Consider the following 18,130-nt stretch of genomic DNA (forward strand, 5'->3'; position numbering starts at 1 on the left):
GAGGTAACGACTGCACAGGGGCTTTCTTCAGCCACTGAATATGATGCCCCACATCTCACCTACTGCTTGCCATCACAACCCCCTCTTTATTCTTTGTTGGGCACTTAGTAGTGTCTAGAATTAGTTCCAGAGAAGCAAAGACCTTGGCCATCTTCTCACACCTGGATCCCCCATGCCTCAGATAGAGCATGGTTCCTAGTCATTACTAATGTTAGCTAATGCTCACTGAGTACCTACTACATGCCAGACACCATCAGAAGCATTTTATGTGTCTGAAAGCATTTCTGTTCTCACAACCACCCTGTAATGGAGGTGTTAATATTCTTCCCCACATGCTGGAAGGTATAGGGCAGATCTGGGATTCAAACCCAGGTAGGCTGGCTCCAGAGCCTTCACTCTTAACCTTGATAGTCTCTGGCCTTCCCTGGTAAGTGCTCTGAGATGTTTGCTGAAGCAATATGTGCAGCTTGGATAAACTATGAGAATAACCTGACAAGAGGGCAGTGGGGCTATATAGGAAGAGAGAAGCCTGTGAGGGCAGCAGGGCCAACATGAAGGGGCACTTGTCTCCAGGCAAAGATGCTGCTGTTTGATTCAGTAGTAAATAGGTAAACCTATCCACGGTGGGAGGATAAAATGGTACATCTTTCTGAGGGCAATTTATCAATGTTTATTACATAAGAAAAGAAAGCCTTGGATGCCTGGGTGGCACAGTGGTTTGGCGCCTGCCTTTGGCCCAGGGCGCGATCCTGGAGACCCGGGATCGAATCCCACGTCGGGCTCCCGGTGCATGGAGCCTGCTTCTCCCTCTGCCTGTGTCTCTGCCCCCCCCCACCTCTCTCTCTCTCTCTCAATCTCTGTGTGTGACTATCATGAATTAAAAAAAAATTAATAAAAAAAAGAAAGCCTTAAAACATAAATACATTTGAGCCATAAATTCCCCTTTGGGGAATTTTTCCTAAGAAAAATCATAATTTGTGTACAAAAATGTAAGAAATAAGGATGGCCAGTGCAGACCAAAGATACTACAGTAAGAGTTGGATACCTAAACTTTATTCTTCTTATCTTAGTGTGACCAACAAAAAGAACAAAGAATATCAGGAAATAATTCATGAAGTATTAAAAAGCAACATAATAAGACTGAAACCAGGGATGCCTGGATGACTCAGTGGTTGAGCATCTGCCTTTGGCTTAGGGCATGATCCCATGGTCCTGGGATCAAGCCCCACATTGGGCTCCCTGCAGGGAGCCTGCTTCTCCTTCTGCCTGTGTCTCTACCTCTCTCTGTGTGTTTCTCATGAATAAATAAATAATTTTTTAAAAGACTAAATAAAACCAAGCATGGCACAGATTATCTTTAGGTAGTAACACTATGGGAAGTTTTTCTTTCCTGTGAGTTTTTTGGTACTGTCCAAGCTTTTGCTTTGAACATGTATTCCTTTTCTAGTTAGGGAAAAGCATTACTTTGACTAGAGGCAGCTTTTTGAACAGGAGTGGCACCATCAAAGCTGTAGTGCAGGATTAATCTGGCTATGGTATGTAGCTCAGATGGAGGGAAAAAGTCTAGGGAGGGAAGGGCAGTGAGACTCTGTCGTAATAACCTAGGTAAAAAACTAAGAGTACCTAATCAAAGGTGTTGGCAAGAAGAAAGGAGGGACCGCCCTGTGTGTGTGAGGGACTGGCATCCATGGGTTTGTGACAGGCTAATAAACACTTGTTGAAATACCTTGACTTCCGGGGCTTCCTAAAGCTAGTTTGGATGAAGACTGGGGCAGATTAAAAGAATCCACAGCCAGCTATGTCCTAGGCAATCAGGCTACTGATGAAATACTGGAAAGCTCTAGACAGAGATACCGAAGGGTAAATTATCCCAGGCACAGCAAGCACTGGGCACCTGCCACCAACCATTAGGTGAACTGGGCTCCTTCCCTTCTGCGTTTGCCCCTGCATTTAGACTAGCTACTCTGTCAGTGTCTTTTCTTTTCCTACTTCTCATTATTATTGTGAATTTAGTGCTTTTGTAAATATTTCATTCTTTTTCATTACTTTTCTTTTTAAAAATATGCAAGGGTACATCTTTGTGAGAGCACACAAAGATTCCTTAGTGATAAGATTACTACAGAGTGTTTCTATTTCTCTTATAGTGTGCAAGGACAAAACTGTCTTATTATCTAAAGGTTCAAGTCCAAATTGCTTTGTCAAGCATTCAAAGCCCTCCTCAATGTGGTACCAACATATTTATCCAATCTTATCTCCCAGTAGCCCATAAATAAATTCTGCTTCATTCATGTTGTGTCTTCCAAATAGATCATGCCCAGACTGGTTCTACCTCTGGATGGTCCCTTCCCCAATATCCGCATCCCCACTGTCTCCATTCTTCAAGTAAAACTCAGCATCCACCCTTTTCACAAAAGCCTCCCCAAACATTTTGGTACATGGAGATATCTTAACACCTATAACAATAGTTTTATATCTGGGTAATATTTATTGAGTGTTTTTAAGCCCCAGGCTTTATATACATTATCTCCTTCCTTTTTTTTTTTTAAAAGATTTTATTTGTTTATTCATGAGAGACACACAGAGAGAGGCAAAGACATAGGCAGAGGGAGAAGCAGGCTCCCTGTGGGGCACCTGATGCAGGACTTGTTCCCAGGACCCTGGGATCACGCCCTGAGCTGAAAGTAGATGCTCAACCACTAAGCCACCCAGGCATCCCTATATTACTTCCTCTGTCCCTACAACTATCCAACTAGATATTATTAACTCCATATTACAGGTGAGTAGACAGATGATCAGTGAGACTAACTTGCCAGACTAGTAAGTGGCAAAACTGTCTTTTAAATCTAGACAGTTTGACTTCCGAGCCTAGCTAGCTTTAACCTCTGGCTTGTGGTGCTAGTTGGGAGGTTTTCACCTTTTTTTTTTTTTTTTCCAAGTAAGTGATTATTGTGCTTTAATCAAATGAAAATGTAACAAACAGACCTAAGAGGAGCTGCTCTGATGGAAGAAGTGGGGAGGGGTTCCCCTGGCTTCTCTATAGAGCCCTAAGCATCTAAAGAGCACAGTGAAAATCACAGATTCTTCCCAACCTCCATATCCTAAAATGCCAATAAGTCAGCTTCAGGGCCAACCTGGTGTCCCTCTTTCCTCTCAGTTTCTCAGACTCTGAACCATTTATTCCTCAGTTGTCTAAGCTGTTTCTTTGTGTATTTTTAAAAATATTTTATTTCTTTATTCATGAGAGACACAGAGAAAGAAGAGGCAGAGACACAGGTTGAGGGAGAAGCAGGGTCCATGGAGGAAGCCCAACGCAGGACTCAATCCCGGGTCTCCAGGATCAGGCCCTGAGCCAAAGGCAGACATTCAACCACTAAGCCACCCAGGCATCCCTAAGCTGTTTCTTTGAAACATTATTTCCCTTTAATGATATCTACATGGTTAACTGTATTATGTGATGGCTTATACCCAGTGCTTGGCAATTCAAATAGCTGCTGGTGAGACAAAAGTGTCCCCAGGATGGCTACACAGTTTGAATCATTAGGTCTTGGGATGCCTGGGTGGCTCCTTTTCCTTTGTCTTCTCACTTCTCTAAAAATATCTTGTTCTTTTATTAAGATGCTATACAAGCCCAAATCCTAACCATCCTTCTGAGTTACTCATCGCTGAGTGCTCCCATGTATATGTGCAATGTACATGTTAATACACTTCTGTTTATTTTCTGTTTCTTTTATCAGACTAATTGTCGGTCCCCAGCCAATGCACTTGATTGGTAGAAGGAAAAAAAGTGAAGTTTTCCCTCCTCTACAATATCCATCAAAAACTTAGTGGGGGGAATCCCTGGGTGGTGCAGAGGTTTGGCGCCTGCCTTTGGCCCAGGGCGCGATCCTCGAGACCCGGGATTGAATCCCACGTCGGGCTCCTGGTGCATGGAGCCTGCTTCTCCCTCTGTCCCTCCCTCAGTCTCTCTCTGTGACTATCATAAAAAACAAAACAAAACACTTAGTGGGTATTGTCTTTGATCTGACAGTTCTTCTTTTAGAAATCTTTCATATAAAAAATACTTGCACCCATATGCACAGTTATATCAGTAGGGATGTTCACTGCAACATTGTTTATAAGACCAAAATACTGAAACAATCTAAATGTTCGTGTATAATGCATAGTAACAAATAAGTTAATAAATTTATTAAATAAGCTATGTTTATATTCCCAGAATGGAAAATTATAATTCGACTAAAAATGTTTAAAATATTTTATTTATTTATTCATGAGAAACAGAGAGAGAGAGGCAGAGACACAGGCAGAGGGAGAATCAGGCTCCATGCAGGAAGCCCGATGTGGGACTCGATCCCAGGTCTCCAGGATCACGCCCTGGGCCGAATGTGGCGCTAAACTGCTGAGACACCTGAGCTGCCCTAAAATTTTTGATAGACCAGTATGCACTGGCATGCAAAGATTTCCAAGATATATGATTACGGTTTTTAAAAAGCAAGTCAGCTTTTTAATATGCATTATATAATCCGATTGTGTAAAGATACTATGTATTATATGATCCCATTGTGTAAAGCCAAAAATTCTATATAATCTAGTATTATCTGGTTAAGCAGTTAAGCACATTGTTAACAGTTCTTTCCTGTGAGAAAGGAGCAGGATTGAGAGTACATATGTACGTGAAAGGGGACTTGGCCTTTTTTATCCTAATATGTGAATGTATTACTTTTTATAACAAGTATATATTTTTTGTGTATTACTTGCTTAATTAAAGTATGGTTTTAAAAAAAGATAATATATTGGGGCACCTGGGTAACTCAGAGGTTAAGCATCTGCCTTTGGCTCAGGTCATGATCTCGGGGTCCTGGGATTGAGTCCCACATTGGGCTCCCCATGGAGAGTCTTCCTCTGCCTAAGTCTCTGTGTCTCTCATGAATAAATAAATTTAAATAAATTTAAAAAATAAAAATAATAAAAATAAAAAAGATGATATAACATTTAGGCTTAGGTTGAGGATAATGGAGGGGAAAAATACCCTAGACTTTGGAAAAAAAAACATGTGCCAAAGGTAGCATACAAACAGGTGTCTTGAGACTCCTCTGTTTAACTCCAACTTCTGTTAAAATACCATGTACAGCTCTAATCTCTAGTATTTTCTATGATATGTAATTTTGGGCACAATTTTAAGAAATACATAATCCATGTTTAGCATCCTCTCCCAGTAGGTCCTGTGTGACTACCAGACTGGAGTGTTCTTTTCATTCCAGCAGCAAAGATTCTGAGGTGCTCTGGAAAAGAGCCTGAGCACAGAGGCAGGAGCAGCACTCTTTAAGGGGAGCTGAGAATCAGAGGAGAAACTGGGCCAGGAGAAAGGTCTAGGATCTAAGAGGTGATCCTCCCACAGCTACAGGGTTAGCCACAGAGATGGCTTCCCAAGTACCAAGGGTTCTTATTAAACTATCCACAAAATGTTGAACTAGAGGTTATCTCTATAAAACCTTTTCTTTGAGGTCCCTGCTTTCTTGGGTATAAGAGTATAAGATACCAAAAATGTAAACACATAGGTTGTAATTCTTAATTATGCTAACTGCTATGAGAGAAAAAAAAAAACATAGAGTAGTCAATATTTAGGTAGAATATTGAAAGACCTTGAGTCAGAAAAGACAGTGTGTGGAATGGCAAACCCAGGGTATAGGGAAGGGGTAAGGGGGGGTGGGAGTTGAGCTTGATCAGGGACATTTGTGCTGGGAAGCCATCAGAATCCCAGTGGGTAAGGGCCACGGTCCAGTTCATATTTTAAAACAGGTAACTGGGGACTTCGTTGTAGAGGTCAAGATCCTCATGGGCTTCCTCAGACTTCCCAAGACCATTCTAGTCACAAGATATTAAAGAAAAGATTGTCCATAGCTTCAAGGGTAAGCTGAATCCACTCATAAAAAAATGAATGTATGATTTGTGCCCCAGTGGTTTGTGCCTTCCAAATGAAGGTAAGGAAATGGGAGGAAGGAGCCAGATCAATTTAAGTCCTCCTGTCTCTTCTATTCACCCCCACCCTCTCCAAATGTCTCCCCTCTCTTAATTCAGCACCTCAGAAATGTCAGATTCCCAGTACTCACTCTGATCCATCTCCCTTCTTCTTCTGTCAGCCAAGGACCTTCAACTAATCAGTATTAAGATTCCAGACCTAATTGTGTCTCTGAGCATTTATAGTCATCCTCCTAGAACCTCTTTTCTCAACCTGAGTCGGTAGGGCGAGGCTGCTGTTTCCTCCTCCTCCTTGGACTCTTCCTGCTCTTAATTTCCCCGTTGTTCCAGGTGCATCTTCGCATAAGGGAAAGAGCTTCCGTCCTAAGCCTTTTTAAAAAATTGCTGAGGGATTTGTTTCTGTGCCCTCCTTTTTAAGCTGAGAAGACTCAAGTGATGTGGAAGGCAAAGCATAGCTTGATTTATCCCTTTGCACTTCTGTCACTTTAAGGCTTGGAACCCATTTCGGTCTAAACCAGCTCAGTCTGGTGTCAGGAACTGCCAGATAGTCAGTGTCCAGATGGAAATGCATTAGGAGCATGCTACCCTCAGGAAGGTCATTCATCAGTTGTCATGAAAATGAGCTTGAGTGGATCCCTGGGTGGCTCAGCGGTTTAGCCCCTGCCTTCGGCCCAGGGCGTGGTCCTGGAGTCCTGGGATCAAGTCCCACATCAGGTTCCCTGCATGGAGCCTGCTTCTCCCTCTGCCTGTGTCTCTGCCAATCTCTCTCTCTCTCTCTCTCTCTCTCTCTCTCTCCCCCTCTCTCTCTCTCTCTCTCTCTCCCTGTCTCTCATGAATAAATAAATAAAATCTTTAAAAAAAAGGAAATAAAATGGGTTTGAACATCCCATTAGGACCTGGCAAACTTTGCCTCTTGAAAAGCAAAATACGTTGACATGGTGAATTATGCCATTGATTAAAAATGAAGTTGATAGGGGTGCCTGGGTGGCTCAGTCAGTTGAACATCCAACTCTTGGTTTTGGCTCAGGTCATGATCATGAGATCCAGCCCCAGATCGTGAGATCCAGCCCCACGTTTGGCTCCATGCTCAGCAGTTAATCTGCTTGAGATTTCCTCCCTTTCCCTCTACCTCTCCTCCCATTCTACTATACTCTCTTTCTCTAAAATAAAGAAATAATTTTTTTTTTTATGATAGTCATACAGAGAGAGAGAGAGAGGCAGAGACACAGGCAGAGGGAGAAGCAGGCTCCATGCACCGGGAGCCCGATGTGGGACTCGATCCCGGGTCTCCAGGATCGCGCCCTGGGCCAAAGGCAGGCGCCAAACCACTGCGCCACCCAGGGATCCCCTAAAATAAAGAAATATTTTTTTAAAAATAAAGTTGATAAAGCTTCCAATGACAAGGGGAAATGTCTATTAACTGGTAGGCAGGTGGGGGTGGGGGGAGGAGAGAGAAGCAGGGTACAAAAACAGTGCAGCTTATCTCAATGGTGTAAAAAATGTTATTACATAGATAGACCCATTTTTAGAAGATGGAAGAAAATATAAACTGTGATTGTTTAAGAACAGTGAGATTTGGGACATCTGGGGGGCTCCCGATTTAGCGCCTGCCTTCGGCCCAGGGCTGATCCTGGAGACTCAGGATCGAATCCCACGTCCGGCTCCCTGCATGGAGCCTTCTTCTCCCTCTGCCTATGTCTCTGCCTCTGTGTGTGTGTGTGTGTCTCATGAATAAATAAATAAAATCTTAAAAAAAGAAAACAGAGCAGTGAGATTGTGAGTGATTATGATTTCCTTATTTATACTTTACTGAATTAAAAAATTCATGATGGGAGGTTAAGATGTTTTTAATCAAGGAGGAAAAAAATGTTTTTAAAAGAAAGTGAGCAAAGGGATAGGAGGACCATGACTGGAAATCTGGACATGTGTATTTTATCTGACTGACAGTGTAAAGAGAGAAGCAGAAGTATTTAGTCAACACTCCTGGAGGAAGAATTCAGGTTTCGTGAAGAATAGTGATGCAGAGAAAACAAAGCTATTAACACATTCACTGATCATTGTCAAGGGTATGTAAGAGGTGCCTAATTCCCTGGATTAATCTGTGTGATTCATCAAAAGTTCTGACACCTATTATAAACAAAGCTCTCTGTCACATCCTCTGCCTTTTTTTTTTTTTTTTAATGTGCTTGAGTGTATTTAGGAAATGGTCCTCATTTGGATACACTAAATTTGCTCATTACTAAGTGTTTACTGAACACCTCGGGGGATTTATTTTATTAAAAAAATACTTTGGCTCAGAAAAATAATACTTTTGTTGTTACTGGTGCAAGAATCTCTTGTATTAGAACTATGTGCTCTATATAAGGAAGGTGGAAATAAAAAAAACTCTTTGTAATAAAAGTCCTAACTTCTATTGAAGATATTTCAAAAATAGATGTTTTTTTAAAAAGATTATATTTATTTATTTATTTGAGAGAGAAAGAGAGCACAAGCAAGGGGGAAGGACAGAGAGAGAGAGGGAGAAGCAGACTTCTGGAGCCTGACATGGGGATACATCTTAGGACCCTGAGATCATGACCTTAGCTGAAGGCAGGACCTTAGCTGACTAAGCCACCCAGGTGCCTAAAATTAGATTTTTTTTAAATGGTAAGAGTAATATACATTTTGATAAGTTTCCTTCCTGTTATTTTGTCTATGCTGAAGTGGGATTTTTTTCCTTAGTAGTAATCACACTGTATACTCAGGACAGGACCTGCTTAAAGTGTGAATTTCCATATAAAACAATTTGCCATCTTATTTGAAAATACAGCTTTAGCAGTATAATGATTTTTGCCTTGTAAAAATAATCTTTTATGCCTCAAATTTTATTTATTTATTTGTTTATTTACTTATTTGGGTGAGGGCTTGGATGAGAAAAGAAGTTATTCCAAAAATAATCACAATATTATTATCCAGGTTAACCAAAGAAATTTCATTTGGTCAACTTAAGAGCCTCATGAAGACAGTGTCCTAGAGTGCGTAGGTGGCTCAGTCAGTTAAGCATCTGCCTAGGGCTCAGGTCATGATCCTTAGGGCCAGTGATGGAGCCCCTTGTAGGGCTCCTTGCTCAGCAGGGAGTCTGCTTCTCCCTCTCCCTCTGCTTCTCATGCTCTGTCTCTCTCAAATAAATAAATAAAATTGTAAAAAAAAAAAAAAAAAAAAAAGACTGAGCGTCCCAATTTCTCTATGACTTTTGATGCCTTCCTTCCTTTGTTTTACAAATATTGAATGCCTAGAATACTGATGGCACCATATTAGAAGTTTTGAGGCACACAAAGTGATCTTTAACCCCAAAGAGCTTGTAATCTATTGATGGGGAGAAAACACACACAAATATCCTCTACAAAGGAAACTGCCTTTTGTAGCTCAAAACAGTGGAGGTCTTCTAGACAGGAGCTCTAGAAAGGCTTTGTGAAATGTGAGCAGCCACCAACAGATGAAGATGATTTTAGAGAGAGAGCTGGTGTGAGAAAGGCATTCTAGGCCAAAAGGCCTGACAGCATCAGCAAAAGGGGAGAGCCCGGAAAGCCAGGCCTTCTAAAATAGGCAGAGGATGGGGATCCCTGGGTGGCTCAGCGATTTGGTGCCTGCCTTTGGCCCAGGACGTGATACTGGAGTCCCGGGACTGAGTCCCACGTCAGGCTTCCTGCATGGAGCCTGCTTCTCCCTCTGCCTGTGTCTCTGCCTTTCTCTCTGTGTCTCTCATGAATAAATAAATAAAATCTTTTAAAATATAAAATAAAAGAGGCAGAGGAATTGCCTGCAGCAACCAAAACTCACTTTATAAAGCAATTGTCTTTGGTAGGGAAAAAAAAGAAAGAGAGGCTTGAGAGTTTCAAAATGGTAAATAACAGAGCTGTTTTGCCTTCACTGCTTTAGAAACTAGGTTTATAGCTGAAAATGATTAGTTTTAAAGCCTACACATCACTGATCAAATTGAGCTTTTGATTACCCCTAGCTTTTTTTCATACTACCACCTACATCAGATCCTTATACATGATTGTCATACCCACCTGGAATCTAGCTAAGCAATTATATTCGGCAACTAATTTTTTAATTAAGTTAGAATCTATTGTCAATATCCATCATGGTATTGCAAATCATGTTCACTGAATGATTATATTATATTCTGTTTATAAATTTTTCCCTAAAAGATAAATGCCTAATATAGTCAAGTTTTAAATTTGGTTTCCAGAACAGAAAAGCTTTTCTACCATAGAATTATCTCTATGTTAATAGCAGACTAACCTCTGCTAGGGTTAATCCACCAGATTTGTCCCATAACAAGAGAGCAAGCTCTGAGGACCCTTAACTCTAAAATAAACACAGAAAAGACCCACTATAATCCTCTCCCTGCCTCCAAATCCTTATGTGTGTCTTCTGGGTTCTCCACTTGAAGATCTTGCAGTCACTTCAAATTTAACATGTTCAAGGGCAGCCCTGGTGGTGCAGTGGTTTAGCGCTGCCTGCAGCCTGGGGTTTGATCCTGGGGACCCTGGATTGAGTCCCACATCAGGCTCCCTGCATGGAGCCTGCTTCTCCCTCTGCCTGTGCCTCTGCCTCTCTCTGTGTGTGTTTCTATGAATAAATAAGTAAAATCTTTTAAAAAAATGAAAAAAAGTAACATGTTCAAAATTGAATCTGTTAGTCTCACCCATCCCCCAAATTCATATTATTTCTTACTCATCCTGGTAAATATTATAAAACTTCATTTGTTTTTTGAGACCTTCTGTTTGACAGCTGTGTGACCAAATGGACAGAGTACGGGTTTCTGAGTTAGAGAACTGGTTCGGGACCCTGCTCTGGTCTTCCTGAGATTTGGTACTTACCTGACTATAAGCAAGTAAGCCTTAATGAGCACCCAACTCCAATGTAAAATGGGGCTGATAGCAGAGCCTACTTCACAGAGCGGCTTTGAAAATCAAATAGTGTTTGTGAAAGCCTTAAAGTGCTGTACAAACATTGGCCGATTGTATTTGGTAATAATGGTAATATTTATGATCCTTCAGAATGTGAGATTCACACTGAATGAAAGAACATGTCAAGATGTGCTAAGCTGCCCAAAGAGACATTCAGGACCATGGAGGAATTTGCCATAGCCTAGTTCAGCCCAATCTCACTCAACCTGTCATAACTCCTAGCTTGATTATTCTCAAGGGGACTGAAAACATATATGACCTGAACTGATTAGTTCATACCCCTTCTTCAAACCCACCAATGGCTTGCATTGCTTCATGGTCCAAAATCTTCACATGGTGATAGAACATGGTCACCTGACCAGGCTGAGCCCATTTTCTACACTATCCGAATTACAACAACATTTTCCTTCACCTATGAAATTACCCGGAAGTCAAGTAACTCCTGGGATCCCCTTCCCAGAAGTCCTAGATCTTGTACCCTAGAAGTCCCTGAGGTTGCTTACTTTTGTGCACAAATTGGCTCTGCTCTCTTGACAGCTGGTGCCAGCTTGGAGAATAGGAACTCAGCAGCAGTCTTTCAAGGATGGGTTGACTGGCTTTGCCAGGCTAGAGGTTCTTGTCCAACCCTACAATCCGGGGAGGATTGCAGAGGCATTTAACTATATAGCTAAGAGGGTGTGGCAGGAGGGGTTAATAAGATCAGCCCGGCCCACTGCCTGGGTCAGCTCCTCAGCCACTGCTGTGGAGTCTTCCATTCTCATCCAAACAGCCCCTTCCTGGTTGTGAGTTGCACCCATCTTGTCTCTACCTGCCTGTCTGACCTCAGTCTGGACCACCCAGGCCATCAAACTTGTTTTAATGAGTAAACATCCTAGGGGAGTTAGTCATGGTTGGTCTCCTAATACCTCTTTTTCCAGGTTGTTCCTTTGCCCCTTGAAAATGATGGAGGAAGAATAATGGAGGAGTTATGTCTAAACATCTAAAACCTAGTGGAGGGAATGCCTAATCCTGCCACCAACAACCCATAAGCTTTTCTGGCCAAAAAATATTTTTATTCTTTTTTTAGATGTGTTAATCCCATAAATTATGCTACAACCAAATTTTGTTACTTCTTCAGGCTGAATATAATCTAGCTTCCTCTACTTCTTTTTATTCTAACCACCCCCCCATCATGAGTCCAGTTCACTATCACTTCTCCTAGACCACTCTATCTCTAACTGGCTTCCCATTGCCACTCTTTGAACACACATACAACTAGCTAGAGTAATCTTACAGAAAAGCAAAGATTATCATATGAGTCCCTTGCTCAAATTCTTCTGTATCTTCTTATTCCTCTTAGAGTAAGATCCAAAAGACACAATATGGTCTTGCATGTTCTAACTCTGCTTTCCTTTTCCTCATTCTCTCTCTGTTGCAGCCAGTCATTCATTTGACAAATATTTGTCAAACATCTGTTGAAGGAAAAGGTAGCCAGTGTGAGTGGGGTGAGGTTGGTGGGGGGAATTATTGGACGGAGGGGTCAGAGAAGAAAAAGAAGAAGCCAAACCCCACTGGCCATATAAACTATGATTAGGAGTTTGGGATTTCCTCTGAGCTTTCTTGATTCCTTGGGCATCTGTTTTCTCCCTGTCCAGCACCTTACATGCATCCTCCTGGAGTATTTTCCCATCTTTATTCTCCTAGCTAATGACTCCTCTTTCTTTAGAACTCTAGCTTAAGCATTCCTTTCTTCTGGATAACTTCCTTCATAAATGCTCTCATAGTCTGCATGCATCTCACTTGTTCATCCACAAAGATTTATTGAGTGCCTGCTATGTGCCAGGCACTGTTTTAGGTTCTGTGGATAAATTAAACAGACTTTCATCAAATTAGAAAGGAATGTTTAGGATGACATGACAGGAAATGTGGTTTATATAGTATACCCAGAATCTGTCTTGGGGGATTCCCTTGAGGGGCACCTCAAGGAGACAGCCATCCTTTGGAGAAACAAAGATACAGTGAGCATCTTTAGGCTTTGGGCTGAAAGACATGTCTTCTGAAGATGTAGTAGGCCTGAGAAAGTAGCAATTTCAAATTAATTACAGGCACTGATTTTGGACCTAGCTGCTTCTCAAATGGACAGTACTATGAATTCCAGAGTTTATGTACTTAGAAACAGTAGTGATTTCCCTAACCAATCCCCAGGACACATGGCTTTTAGTGGAGTAGACATACGGTTATTAGTGAAGAGTGTCTGTATCAAGCACCACTGGAGGCTCAAGCAAGTTGTTAGGGGCTGCTGCTATTTCCCAGATGGAATTCTGCAACCCCAAGTGTTGTCTGGAGTGATTCCTTTCAGATTGTTTAAAAGTTTAGATGGGCAGCCCAGGTGGCTCGGTGGTTTGGCGCCTGCCTTCGGCCCAGGGCAGGATCCTGGAGACCCGGGATCAAGTCCCACATCGGGCTCCCAGCATGACCCTGCTTCTCCCTCTGCCTGTGTCTCTGCCTATCTGTGTGTGTCTCTCTCATGAATAAATAAATAAAATCTTTTAAAAAAAAGTTTAGACAAAGAAAGTCTTTTATGGATTAATTTCACAAACACTTTTATTGAGATTTTCCATTAGCATGGCCCTTAACTAGATACCAAAATGCAGCAGTAAATAACAGACATAGTTCCTATACTCATGGAACTTATATTCTACCAAGGTAGATACTCATGGAACTTGTATTCTACCAAGGGAGATAGACCTCTCAGAACTAACTACTTAGCTCCAAGTGAGCAATGAAGACTGTTCTGAAACCGTATTTCAAGAGGACCTCATCGGTCTGGAGAAGGGTGGAGGGTAAAGACAGAAAAGCTCCCATGGGAAAAGAACTTTCACTTTGTTTTATAGATGTTGTTGAATGGTGAGGAGCATTTCTTGCAAAGGGAACAGCTGTAAAAAACACTCTGAGGTTGGGCAGCCCGGTGGCTCAGCGGTTTAGCGCCGCCTTCAGCCCAGGGCGTAATCCTGGAGACCAGGTATCAAGTCCCACGTCAGGCTCCCTGCATGGAGCCTGCTTCTCCCTCTGCCTGTGTCTCTGCCTCTCTCTCTCTCTCTTCCTCTCTCTCTCTCTTTCTCTCTCGAATGAATAAGTAAAATCTTAAACACACACACACACACACAACACTCTAAGGTGGAAAGAAGCAGGTGTGAATCCCCTAACATTTCTGAGAGAAGGTCAGTGTGACTAAAGTACCTTGAGCAAAGGAAAACATAAGATGACATGAAGGTCAGAGATTTTGTTTTGGGGTTGTGGCAATTGGAAGCCATTAAGGGTTTTAAGTAGGGCAGAAAAATGTCAGATTTGTATTTAAAAAGATCATTCTGACTTTAGGGTGGAGGAACAATGGTCAGGGGCAAAGATAGATGGAAGGAAACCATGGGAGACCCCTGAAGTGAAACAAGAAAGAAATAATAGAAGCCTGGACCAGGGTATTGGCATTAGAGGTGTTCTCAGTGAAGGATGCTAGAGACATTAGAAGGTAAAACTGACAGGCCATGGTGATTGATTGGATATGTGGAGTGAAGGAAAAGGAGATGTTCTGAGTCTTAAGTTCTCTAGGTTCATGTCTCTGGGTGGGTAGTGATGCTGTTCTTCAAATAGGAAACACTGGATGAAATTGAATTTAAATAAAAATTTTTTAAAAAGGAAACATTGGATAAGGACCAAGTTTGTATGGTCAGAATAAGGGTCAGGTTCAGGATTAGTGGTGGGGTTTGAAATGCCCTTTAGACATATAACAGAGAGTCTGATTAGGCTGTTGAACAGATGAATCTGGAGCTTAGAAGACAAGTCTGGATTCAAGACATAGGAAGATAGTCCTGGAAGTCGAGGGCTTGGATGTGTACACCTGAGAAAGACTGTAAAGTAAGAAGAGCACTAGGACAGATCTTTGAGGAACACCAGCATATAAGGGTGGGTAGAGAAAATGGCCCTGGAGGGTGAACAGCAGCCAGAGAGGTAGGAGGAAAACCAGGAGGCAGTTGTTCCAAGAAGCCAAAGAAAGAGTATCTCAAGAAAAAGGAAGTCCTTATCAGTATGCAGTGCTGACAAGCCATCAAGTGACATGAAGTCTGAAAAGTGTCCATCAGCTTGTGGTATGGAGATGACTGGACCCTGGGGAAAAAGATTTTGATGGAGAGATGGTGGGAGAGAATGGATCTAGTGAATGTGGACAGAGTTGGGATGGACTTCCTTTCCTTTTGCCAGGCTTCATTTTCATTATTTTAAAAGTAACTAGCAAAGGGAGAAATTCAGGACACCAAGAGGTAGAAGCCAGTTGAAGAGAATTCTTTCACTGTCCCTTTATTTTCTACTAAAAACAATATTCAATAACATTTAAATATTACCCACCTTTGGGGTGCTCAGCTGGCTCAGTCAGTTGAATGTCTAACTCTTGGTTTTGGCTCAGATCATAATCTCAAGTTGGTGAGATTGAGCCCTGCATTGGGCTCCAAGCTCAGTGTGAGTCTGCTTGGGATTCCCTCCCTCTCCTTCCACCCCTCCCCCAGCTTCTGCATATTCTCTCTCTCTCTCTTTTCCCTTCCTCCTCCTCTCTCTCTCACTTGAATACACACACACACACACACACACACACACACACACACCACTTTTGTTTCAACCCTCTGCAAATGAGATGGGTTGTTGTTTTTTTGGGGGGGTCTGTTTTGGTTTTTTCTCTCTCTCTTCTTTTCCAAATATCCGAGTCCATCTGGATCTCTCACTTTATGGGAGAAAACACAGGGTTTCTCACACTGGGTGATTTCTTCAAAGAGACAGTAGAGGCAGATTTATTTGTAGATATAACATTGCTCTAAACATATTCCCTCACTTGAGCCCATGGCTGGTCTTGTACTATTTGTGATTTTAACATGAAAGAGCAAGTCGGCATGATTTGGGTAAAAATTTCTTTTTTTAATAAAGATTTTATTTATTTATTCATGATAGACACAAAGAGAGGCAGAGACACAGGAAGAGGGGGAAGCAGGCTCCCCCCAGGACCCTGGGATCATGACCTGAGCCAAATGCAGTCACTCAACTACTGAGCCACCCAGGCATCCCTGGGTAAAAATTTCTTACCAAAATTCTGAAGCAGTGTTATATGTTCCATTTGGAGCAGCAGGAGAAATTTGCCATCTGAGAAAGATACAGCAAATATTGGTTTAACTTGCTCTTGTTTTTTCCAAAGAAAGAAAAAACTTCTTACCTAGATGGTATTAGGAGAACTGTAGGCCTACAAGGGGGAATTTGACCAAAGGGTACCCAAATAACAACTCTTTTAAGAAGTTGGTTGTGAGGGAAGGGTAGCATCTGGAGAGGCCAAAAGAGAGCTTTCCCTTAATGGAGGAGAACTAAGTATGATTAGGTATTGATAGGAAAGAATGAGTAGGAAGGGAGTGGTTAAAAGATGTAGGAGAGAGAAGGAATAGTCCAGGGACCTCAAATTCAAATGCCCAGGGGCCTAGCTAGGTAACCTAAATGCGTGAGGCAGTGGGATGTGAGAAACAGCAGAGGAACTGCAGAGACTGGAGCATATGGGCTCCTTCTGAATATTTGCCTGAGGCACAGGGGATTCTGGGGGGTGAGGGTACTGTTCTTGATTATGATACTAGTGTGCATACAAATGTATGTGTTGATCAAAACCTGTGGAATTACACACTAAAAAAGGATGGATTTTACCTTTCATTTTTCATTATTGTAAGTAAAATTATTTTTTTATAATAAATTTATTTTTTATTGGTGTTCAATTTACCAACATACAGAATAACACCCAGTGCTCATCCCGTCAAGTGCCCCCCTCAGTGCCCGTCACCAATTAACCCCCACCCCCCGCCCTCCTCCCCTTCCACCACCCCTAGTTCGTTTCCCAGAGTGGAGTCTTTATGTTCTGTCTCCCTTTCTGATATTTCCCACACATTTCTTCTCCCTTCCCTTATATTCCCTTTCACTATTATTTATATTCCCCAAATGAATGAGAACATATGTTTGTCCTTCTCCGATTGACTTACTTCACTCAGCATAATACCTTCCAGTTCCATCCACGTTGAAGCAAATGGTGGGTATTTGTCGTTTCTAATGGCTGAGGAATATTCCATTGTATACATAAACCACAGCTTCTTTATCCATTCATCTTTCGATGGACACCGAGGCTCCTTCCACAGTTTGGCTATCGTGGCCATTGCTGCTAGAAACATCGGGGTGCGGGTGTCCCGGCATTACATTGCATCTGTATCTTTGGGGTAAATCCCCAACAGTGCAATTACTGGGTCGTAGGGCAGGTCTATTTTTAACTCTTTGAGGAACCTCCACACAGTTTTCCAGAGTGGCTGCACCAGTTCACATTCCCACCAACAGTGTAAGAGGGTTCCCTTTTCTCCACATCCTCTCCAACATTTGTGGTTTCCTGCCTTGTTGATTTGCCCCATTCTCACTGGTGTGAGGTGGTATCTCATTGTGGTTTGGATTTGTATTTCCCTGATGGCAAGTGATGCAGAGCATTTTCTCATGTGCTTGTTGGCCATGTCTATGTCTTCCTTTGTGAGATTTCTCTTCATGTCTTTAGCCCATTTCATGATTGGATTGTTTGTTTCTTTGGTGTTGAGTTTAATAAGTTCTTTATAGATCTTGGAAACTAGCCCTTTATCTGATACATCATTTGCAAATATCTTCTCCCATTCTGTAGGTTGTCTTTTAGTTTTGTTGACTGTATCCTTTGCTGTGCAAAAGCTTCTTATCTTGATGAAGTCCCAATAGTTCATTTTTGCTTTTGTTTCTTTTGCCTTCGTGGATGTATCTTGCAAGAAGTTACTGTGGCCGAGTTCAAAAAGGGTGTTGCCTGTGTTCTCCTCTAGGATTTTGATGGAATCTTGTCTCACATTTAGATCTTTCATCCATTTTGAGTTTATCTTTGTGTATGGTGCAAGAGAGTGGTCTAGTTTTATTCTTCTGCATGTGGATGTCCAATTTTCCCAGCACCATTTATTGAAGAGACTGTCTTTCTTCCAATGGATAGTCTTTCCTCCTTTATCGAATATTAGTTGACCATAATTAAAATAAAAGGGAAACAAACCTATATGGGCCAAACACAGGTTACATCTGTGGGCCACAAACATCATTTTATGGTTTCTAGAATAATTGAGAGAATAAGGCTTTTGAAATGATATGAGAAAGGG

General features: G+C 41.8%; 1 protein-coding gene across 2 annotated transcripts in view; it reads right to left on the reverse strand.

The window, feature by feature from the left end:
* Positions 1 to 10,935, reverse strand: part of TGM7 (transglutaminase 7) — a 28,035-nt gene extending 17,100 nt beyond the window's left edge. For both annotated transcript variants that reach the window (XM_077880825.1, XM_077880824.1), the window contains exon 1: positions 10,845 to 10,935. The gene's annotated coding sequence lies outside the window, so the exon portion shown is untranslated. The remainder of the gene's footprint in view (positions 1 to 10,844) is intronic.
* Between the last annotated feature and the right edge of the window lie 7,195 nt (positions 10,936 to 18,130).

The sequence above is a fragment of the Canis aureus genome, chromosome 32 (assembly GCF_053574225.1).
Source record: "Canis aureus isolate CA01 chromosome 32, VMU_Caureus_v.1.0, whole genome shotgun sequence".
Lineage (NCBI taxonomy): Eukaryota > Metazoa > Chordata > Mammalia > Carnivora > Canidae > Canis > Canis aureus.